At 54.3% G+C, this 9620-nt stretch overlaps 1 long non-coding RNA gene across 2 annotated transcripts; it reads left to right on the forward strand.

Moving 5' to 3' along the window:
• Nucleotides 1-703: 703 nt before the first annotated feature.
• LOC128110543 (uncharacterized) lies at nt 704-5283 on the forward strand. Of its 2 annotated transcripts, XR_008218246.1 has the most exons (3): nt 704-1395; nt 1833-1935; nt 2786-5283. It is a non-coding gene; the product is annotated as an uncharacterized LOC128110543 (long non-coding RNA). The 2 variants fall into 2 exon arrangements; XR_008218245.1 differs by having other exon boundaries at nt 1833-5283.
• Nucleotides 5284-9620: the final 4337 nt, after the last annotated feature.

The raw sequence follows: 9620 nt of genomic DNA on the forward strand, positions 1-9620 counted from the left end.
TAGATCAAAGTGCCCAGCTGTCATGTGACTGAGTTATGAATGTCATTACCAAAGACAGGTTTGAATTAGGGGAGTTGAGGTTGGCAGACTCTGCCCTCAACACATAGGTCTGCCTAATGTTTAGTCCTACCCAGCTGTCAATGGGCCCCTATGCTTGCACAAGGGCCTCCCATCAGCCCAAGGAACGGCTACTCAAGCCCAGAGCCCATAAGGCTGCTCAGGGAGACACGGAAACATCATGTGTCATTGTGACATGGAATAGGCTATTCCTGAATGAGGCCAAATCACACTTCACTTTCATTCCCTGGAGGCCACGGCAGCTCTGGGCAGGGGTGGCAGGCAGCTGGTGTCCAGGAAGTTCCTAGGCTACAGCTGGGCTAGAGGGAGCTGCTGGGGGAGAGGAGATGGGCACCCAGACATGGACTGGCCACCAGTCCCACTTGCCTTCTGTCTGTCTCAGCCCTAGCCCTGGGCATCAGAGCACAGCCCGCAAAGTGCCGTTTAAATATTCAAGGACTTTCAGACAGGAGACTAAAGGGCATGTGGGTGTGGGGTGGGTTAACTCTCACCCACAGATGGTGCAGGAAGGAAGTGTCTAGGCTGTGGCTTACCCCCGCTCCCAGAAGCTGGAGGGAGGGAGGTGCCTTCTCTCATTTTCCTCCTCACTGGAGCAAGACAGGCAGGAGACAGCTCCTCCCGGGGACTGCTCCTCCTGGGGACTGCTCCTCCTGGGGACTGCTCCTCCTGGGGACTGCTCCTGCCCACTGGTAAGCCACTCTGCCCTCCATGGACCTCAACCCCCCTTGCTGGGTCCCCTCCTTGCCATGTCCTCCTCAAACACCTTGACACGCCAGAGCCCCGTCACGCCCAAGGGTCATCCTGAGACCTCCTCCCAGGATCTGCCTCCCTCGGCCATTTCTAACAAAGGGCTCAGCCACCCAGGTCCTTACAGTCTCAAAACTGGGGTGGGCTCCATAGGCAGGAGGCATGGGCAGTGAGACGTGTACATATGGCACTTGGCTCTCCCATGTCCAGGGCCCATGTTCTGGGAGCTAACCCTCAGGTGGTCAAGGGAGCCACTAGAACCTACAGGGACAAGGAGAAATCAACCCTCTCACCTCACCTCGGCTTCCACACCTCCCACCCCACAAACAACCCAGCCTACTCAATTGAATTCTGTGCAGAGCCAGGATGAGTTGGGGATGCTGGTTTAGAAGGGGCCTGGTACTGCCCCCCCTGTTCTGGGCCTCAGTGTCTCAGCTCCAGGAGCACCTGACCCTGAGGACTCATGACCTGGCCTCAACGTGAGGGGAAGTCTTCCTGCAATTCTGGGATTCTGGAACGTTCCTGAGCCTTTGCTCCCGTATGGTTTGCCTGTGTGGCATCTCTCTCTCTGTAAGTCTGCATGTTTGCAGCTCTTCAGGCCTCAAAATTGGTGCAGGGGGTTTCTGTATACAGGTGTGGTCCTGTGTGTGTGTGTGTGTGTGTGTGTGTGTGTGTGTGTGTGTGTGTGTGAGAGAGAGAGAGAGAGAGAGAGAGAGAGAGAGAGGGAGAGGGAGAGGGAGAGGGAGAGAGAAAGAAAGAGAACTCTCATATGCAAGTGCATAAGCACATGTATTACATTCCAGAACGCATGTGTGTGTATATGCACGTGTAACTGTTACATGTTCATGTGCACACACCTGTATGATCACATTTGTCATTTGTGTGAGCACACAGCCTGTGTATGGTGTGTGGGGTGCGGGCAAAGGGGGAACACATCCGTTCCCAATGGCTACATAACAAGCCGCCATCACCTGATGGCTTAAACGGCGTCCATTTCTGCTTTCCAGGTTAGGACGGAGGCACTGGCCTCTGCCTAGTGTCTCATGCATGGTGGGTGTGCACCCTACTGTCTGGGCTGGGCCTCTAGAGACTTCCCCTCAGGGCGTTCAGGTGGGTGGCAGATTCGATCCCTGGAGGCTGCTAGCCTGTCATGCTTCCTTTCCCTGGATGCTCAGGACACCTGGCCCATTGTGCTCAGGTCTCCGCCTCTTTCTCCTAATGTTTGGAGACAGCAGCCGTGACTGGGGACAAGTCCACTTGGCACCTCAGATCTCAGCTCCTCTGTGGCCCTGGAATAAATGAAGACCAGCCAAGACCTGTTGGGGCAAAGCCCTTCCAAGATCCCCCCTCTCCTACTCCACGCTCCCTCTTCCACCTAGCTTCCCATGCCTCAGTTTCCCCAGCTGTAAAATGAGGAATACAGTACCCAGCTAGCTCACAGGAAGTTGAGAGTCACCTGGCATGTGTGAGGCTGACAGCCCGGCCCCAGGAAGGAGCTAAATGGGCTTCCCATGGTCATCCATGATATATGTGGAATCCAGCCACATACTGGAATCCAGGTCACTGAGGTTTCCAGGCCACACAAAGTCCCTCCAGCTCTGTGGAGCGAGGGCTGCACCCTGTGTCACTATACAAGTAACTGAACAGCCAAAAACCACTGCCTGCCTGCAGGCCATGTGGTGCCTTCTTCAGGCTATGACCATGGATTCAGTTCCTCATGACCCTGAATGCCCCCATGAGGGCACACTTCCTTCACACCCACCCCCAAAGCCCTCCTCCTACAGGAAGTTCTCCACAAGGCATCTGTTCTGTTCCTCCTAGACTGGTCATTGGGTTAGTTGAGGGTGGGCCAACCTTTAAGCTAGGGTGGAGCTGTGGGCTTGGGTGAAGGAAGAGGAGACCAAAGGCCGCCATGAGGGCCTAGCGTCCTCTTCTCCAGCCTTCTTTTCCTTGTCCATAGCCTACGGTAATTGTGCCATGAAGTCACCTGTGGAGTTAGAGAAGACAGCGTGGGCAACGGCTCACGGGGCTCTGAGGAGTCCTTTTGCTCTCCCTGTGTGCTTAAGGCCTCTCCTCCCTCCCGAGGTCAAGAACAAGCTTGGACCATGAGCTCCTCTGCATGAGGTGGTCACCTAGAAACCCCAAGAGGAATCCTGACAGAGCCACCACACGGATGGAAATGTAGCTCACTCCTACCCTGCTGTGGCCTCAGAATCTTCTAGTGTGACCACCCAGTCCCACCCTCTCACCAAGCCCTGGCAGTCCATCTGCAGGATGGGACCCACTCCAGGGTCAGGGAGCGGAAGTCAAGGTGTGCTGGGTGGATTCACATTGCCTGTCTCAACAAGGCCCTGGGTGCGGCTAAAGCCTGGCAGACAGATTCCCAAGCATTGTCTTGTTGGTTTCTGCCGATGAGCACCAAGCCCATGTTTATATGCAGATTTCAAATACCCATAAAAGCAGCTGGCATGGTGCTGTCAGCCTCCCTTCCTCCTGGCCAGCTGAACAAAGACCAGCAGTCACCCTGGGCCTTTTCTCTCCCCTGCACACAAAACCACTTTAACACAGTCCTTTAGACAGTTGAGTTCTGTAGAAACACTGCCAGGCAAGCTCATGAAGCTCCCACATTGTCCATCCTGCTTCCCCATGTTGGTGTCTCAGCTGTACGTTCCCACGTTGTTAACCAAGTCCATGGTTCATTCAGATTCTCTAGTTTTCCCTGAGGTCTATTTTCTGTTCCAGGATCCTGTCTAGGTGGCATTTGGTCATCCCATCCTTTCAGACACTTCTTGTTGTGACAGCCTCGGCTTGTCTTGCTCACTGTGCTTGCAGGGCGACCTTCCACTGGGGTGTGCTGTTGGACCAGGGTGGTGGTGTGGGAGGCAGCCCTCTGAGGCAAGTGTCTGCCACGGTTACCTTCACCATCAAGTCGATTAGATCTGGAATCCCAAAGGAGACACACCTCTGGGCATGTACGCAGGAGGGTTCCAGAGAGGCCTAATTGAAGAGGGAGGGAATAGCTCTGGGTGTGGGCATCAGCATCCCATGGACTGGGACTCTGGATTGAAGAAAAAAGAAAAAAGAAGGCAGGCTGAGCATCAGCGTCCATCTCTCTCTGCTTCCTGACTGCAGACACAGTGTGACAGCCACCTCACACCCCTGCCACCATGCCTTCCCTGCCATGATGGACCACACCCCCAAACCTGAGCCAAATACACATCCCCTCCTATAACTTGCTTTTTGTCAAGTATTTGGTCACAGCAAGAAAAGTAACCACTGAAGTGTGGCTCTCATCATGGCCACACACCGTCAGCAGCACAGTGTATAACGTGGGGGACGTGTCTACATCATCAAGTTTCAGGAAACTCAATTTGACCAACAGTAAGTTTTCACATTAGCACATTCGGGCGACCCCACCCAGGTGGAGTCGGGCATTCCTGGCCCGGATGTCCCTTTTATTCCTGGCTGTAGTAACTACGCCAGCTCACTCTGCTAGCTGGTTCCTGCCTATCCGCTTGTGGGATCTGTAATCTCTGGGTCTTGTGAGCTCCCCTGCCTCGCTGCATGGTGTGGTTCCTGTATTCCTTCCGCTCAGTGTTTGTGAGTGCACATCTCAGATGCCAGCTCCAGCACAGAGGTGTCTGGGCTCTAGTAGGGCGATGTTGGACTTTGGAAGACAGAACTTCTCAACATAGCTCTGTGGGGTTCCCATCTTCTCCCAGGGGGTGTGGTGGTTGCTGTCTTGCCATTCTTAGAACAGTGGGGTGGTTGTACCACAAGCTTTTCTTTTCACAGCAAGGACTTGAAGTTTGGTGGACTGAACGAATGTGTGGGTATCTCGAATGAATATGGGGTATCACATTGCCCCACTAAGGAATGGCCTGCTGAGGATCATGGGCCAGCTTTGGGTGAATACATGTCCCCAGGAGGACGGGAGCCCCAATAGCAGAGTAGGAAGCCACTTTCTAACCTCTGCTCAGTCTTAGGAAGGGCAAGAGCCTGCTGGCTGGACCTTCTGCCTAGACAGCTCTCCCAGTCTGAGGGATTCCCCAGCAACCTGAGTAGTGGTGATGCTGAGCAGAGGGGTGCAGCCTATGGGCTCCAGCTCCTCCCATGGCTGCTGAGGAGTTCTTACCATACAGCCTGTAGTGGTGGTTTGAAAGAAAATGACTCCCAGAAGGAATGTCGCTATTTAGGAGGTGTGGCTTTGTTGGAGTAGGTGTGGCCTTGTTGGAGGAAGTGTATCACTGTGGGCACGGACTTTGAGGTCTTCTATGCTCAAGCTATGCCCAGTGACAGTTTCACTTCCTGTGGCCTGCAGATCAAGCTGTAGAGCTCTCAGCTCCTTCTCTGGCACCATGTCTGTCTGAATGCTGCCATGTCCTGCTATGATGATAATGGACTGAACCTCTGAAACTGTAAGCAAGCCACCTCAATTAAATGTTTCCCTTTATAAGAGTTGCCGTGGTTATGGTGTCTCTTCACAGCAATAGAGAGCCTAACTAAGACACTTGTCCTGGTTGATTTTCTTGCCAATCACGGAGTGCACCTGACAATCTCAGCCAATCCCCTGTGGGAGTAGCTCTGCCCTGTGGGTCCGGGAGCCTCTTCCCCTGGTCTGGGAGTCCTGGCTAGTGTAGCCAGGACCTGTTCCTCCGAAGCATGGCCCCTGACCACAGTCACTCCTTAGAGAGCCCAGTCCAGGCCCAGGATCATGATGACATGATCACATCAGCCATTTCTCAGGCATGATCCCTCTTCCATGGAGCTGGCATCCAGCCACCTGGATCTTAGCAAACTCCAGAGAAGCCAAGCACTCCCCCAGATGTGCACACACACCTGCTGGTAACACCGTGGAGGAGGCACCTTCAACCTCATTTTCTCAGAGACCCCAGGGTCAGGTGGAGACCAAGCCTGACACCACAGCTAGAACATGGCCTGACTGAGCTCCTACTGTCCAGGCTCAAACCCAGGCAGTCTGCCGATGCTGGAAGATGGGTTACAAGTCTGGGGAAAGCTTGACTTGAATCTGAAATCAAGGCCCAAAGCTGGCATCCTGTACCCATGGGGCCAGTGTGGTTAGGACAGAAGGAAGGCTGGGGTCCGGCTGGGTGCCCAGTACGGCAGAAGCATAAGGCTCTTGATACCTCCAATGGGGATGTAGGAGGCTCTCGCTGTCTTGAGTTCAGAGCCTTTGCTCTGTCCAGCAGACCCTGAAAGACCCACTTGGGGGCTCCTCAATTCAGAGGGAGCAGATAAGGGCTGATGGCTGGGGCTGGAGGGCCGAGGGCTGAAGAACTAAGTGGGAATAGGGGATATGGGGCCTGGAGGCTGGGGCCATGGGAGCTGAGTCTTGTGGCTGGGGGGAGTACATCTGAGTGGAGTTCTTACCGCAGGAAGGTGTCAGGGAGAGCCAGTCCTGACCCTAATCTGGTGAGAGCTGTGAGCACGCGTGTGAATGGGAGTCTGTAAGAGTGTGGCAGTTTCTGGTGGCCTGACACAAGGGAACATGTGCCTGGCATGTTTTCTCCTGAGTAGCTTGCTCTTTATCTGGGGCCTGCCACTGCCTGCTTTGAGGAGGTGAGGGTGGGAGGTGAGCACAACTTCAGTCATGGCCGCCACAAGATTGGCAGGCCTTGGTGGGCTTCTGTAACAAACTCCGATGATCTGGTGGTCTCAGGGGCCTTCGAGGCACTCAGCAGACAGAGCATTGGAGTAGGAGCAGCAGAGGACAGAGGTGGGCCCGCTTACCCATCAGTCAGGGAGACCATCAACTAGGAGCCACTGCCCTGCAGGTTACCTCCCACCCTAACCTGTAACTTGGTTTCTTGAACAAATGTCCTGGGTCTCAGGGTGTAATATCTCCCATCCATCCAACTGGCTAGTCTTGGGACAGAAGTCACCACCATCAGCTGCCTGGTGGGCCCCTTTGGACCCCTCTTTCTGCCTCAGGACCTGCCTGCCTGGGTGGTGACATGTGGGTCCCCTGCACAGCATCACAGCTCCTGTACAATCAACACCACGAAGGCTCTCATTACAGGGCACCTTATTATGTAGCCAAGACTGGGGAGGTGGCACCAGCCTGCCTGTCTGGCCAGCCTGAGCATTAGCATAAATGGACTCTGTGCATAATGAGGAGACAAGAGATCCCACGGCTGAGGAGAAAGAGCAGGCAGCGATTCCCAAGGGTGGGAAAGCTTAGGTTATCCTGACCAGACTGTGGCATGGGGAGGGAGGACTAAGCCTGAAGCCTCGATCTTAGCTTATCTCCAGTTCAGGGTTAAATATTGTCCTCCTAAAGACCCAGATGACGACATTCTAAAATATTGTCTCCTCAGAGTGTGACCTTACAGGAAAACAGGCTCATTGCAGATGGAGCTAGCTATGTTAAACTACAACAAAGACATAGAGAACAGGGTAGCTGTCCCCATGTGATGGCACTGCTGTGGGCAGGGAGTCTTGACAGGGACGTGCCTGGGAGGGATGCTGCGGGAAACATCCCATCGGAAGTCAAGGCTTGGGGAAATGTTTCTACAAGCTGAGAGACGCCAAAGATCGATGGCAATGAGGCTAGAGGCTCAGACAGATTGTCCCTCATCGCTTCAGAAGGAGTCACTTCCCCCTTGACCTCGCACCTCTCTCTCCCAGATAAAATACATTGCTGTGGCTCAAACCACCCTAACTCAGTGCTTGGCCGTGTGGTCCCAGGACATAAGCACGACAAACATGGAAAGTGAGCGGTGGGATTCTAAGCAGTGTTATTTAGATTTGCACACTGCTCCACCCCTATCTGATGACACTGGGTTTCAGTGACAGATGGGAAGAGATTTCATTCACAACACTCAAAAATCCACGACGGGACTGGGCTAGGATCCTACCTTCCTTTTCCTTCCCCTTCCTCAAGCCCCTTCCTACCTTTCACTTGCCCAGAAGGACTGCTCCCCATTTCCCGGGGGAAGTGCTGAGTCCAGCAACCCAGACTGACAGGGAGACAGCCCAACCTTGCAATGGCTGAAGAGCCCAGGCAATCAGCACAGGCCAGGCAGCCATGGCGATGGCTGACGGACAGGTGGGTGAGAGCGCTCCCCGGAGAAGGGCCTCCATAGGGTGGAGGGTGAGCATGAGCTGAGCGGGCTGGGCCAGGTGCTAGGGGCTGGATGCAGAAGCAGCACCTGGAGATGGAGGCCTGGAACTCCCATGGACCAGCCAGTGGTGGTCAGGTAGCAGAATGACAATAGCTGGCCATACTTGCTGTCTACCATGGAGACTCCAGACACAGCCCCAGCCATGAGGCCAGGCACCGCACATGGCCCAGCATAGCACCCCAGCTCAGGCTCCTGCCATACCGAATGCCCAAGGAGACCTGCCATTCAGGTTTTAATTACAGAAAACAGGCCACATTATCAACAGCTTGCTTCACATGAAAACGAGGAACCATTTGCTGAATCCCATCCCACTAAGCATAGCCTGGAGCCATCAATACCCTGGGAATCCACTCAGGCTGCAAATGGGGCCTTTCTGCTCTCCACAAAGGCCTGTCCTCACCAAGAAGCTTTTTCATCTCCGTGTGCACGTCTCTGGGAGAAATGGCAGTTTAAATGCAATGTAAAGTGGGTTCTATTGTCCCCTGCTTTTTCCTGACAGGCTGGAGCCGTGGCCCCTGAGCTCTGCTCTGCCCTCCATATCCAGCCTGCTCTTTCCAGGAGTGTGAAACACCCTCTGCAGACCCCAGGAGCCAGGCAGCTGCTGGACCACCTGCTGCTGGCCCAGGCTGGGGTGTGGCTAGGCTCCTGGCCAAAGAGGAATGGCCTGCTGTAGCTTGGGGATGGTTGTCCTCCAACATTTATTTCCTGGGAGTATGGTCCCCAGTGTGGAGAGCTGGGAGGTGATGGAACCTCTAAGAAGTGTGCCCAGTGACCAGGGTCCTCGAAAGGGACCAGTTGGGTTCTCCTGTGGCCCTTGAGAGTTCTTGAGAAAGGGCTGCTTTAGAGCGCGTGTACTCTGTCCTCTCTTTTCCTCCCCCAATTGCCCTACCCCTCTCTTCCTCTCCCTTCCCCCCCAACTCTCCTCCCGCACTGTCTCGTCATGTGATGTCTGCCCCTTGCACACACAGCACTGACAAGCCATCCATATGCCACAGGGTCCCCATCAGAGTTGGAGATAAAGCCAGCCTTTTGCCTTTGAACCCCCAGAGCTGTGAGCTACTCTCCTTTCTTCATAAAGTCTCCCTCCGTCCTTGGGCATTTTGTTACAGGAACAGGAACTCGACTAAAATGAAGTCCCACCTGAGAGCTGCCGTGTGAGGCCCGTGCTGGAAGCTGTCCTTTCTCAGAAATCCCTGATGGCTCTGGACAAACGCCTCCTTCTTCAGTGCTCAGCTTTCCTCAGCTACCTCACCAACTCTGGGGAAAGGCAGGTCGATGCAGGGCCCAGTGTCCAACCAGCCTCCTTGGAGCCTCCTGGGAACTGCTTACACACCCTGGGTTTGGCACAACTTGACACAAAGGTTGAAAGATCAGGCAAGACTACGGACATTCTGGGAGTCAGGCATGTCTGGGGTCCCAAGATGACACAAGCCACAAACTGTGTGGCTCCAGGGAGATGGACTCTTGGAACCCTGTTTCCTCTTTCAAAAGCAGGGACAGGACTTGTCTGTCTCTGTCTGGGACACACATAGGGCCAACTCTGCATTCTGGAAGCATCTGAGAATGGCTGTGGAATGAATGAATGAATGAATGAATGAATGAGATGGGCAACAGGAGGGTGAAGGAAGAGAGCCCTCCCTGTCTGTCTCC

The sequence above is a fragment of the Peromyscus californicus genome, unplaced genomic scaffold (assembly GCF_007827085.1).
Source record: "Peromyscus californicus insignis strain IS unplaced genomic scaffold, ASM782708v3 Scaffold_15__1_contigs__length_86483966, whole genome shotgun sequence".
NCBI lineage: Eukaryota > Metazoa > Chordata > Mammalia > Rodentia > Cricetidae > Peromyscus > Peromyscus californicus.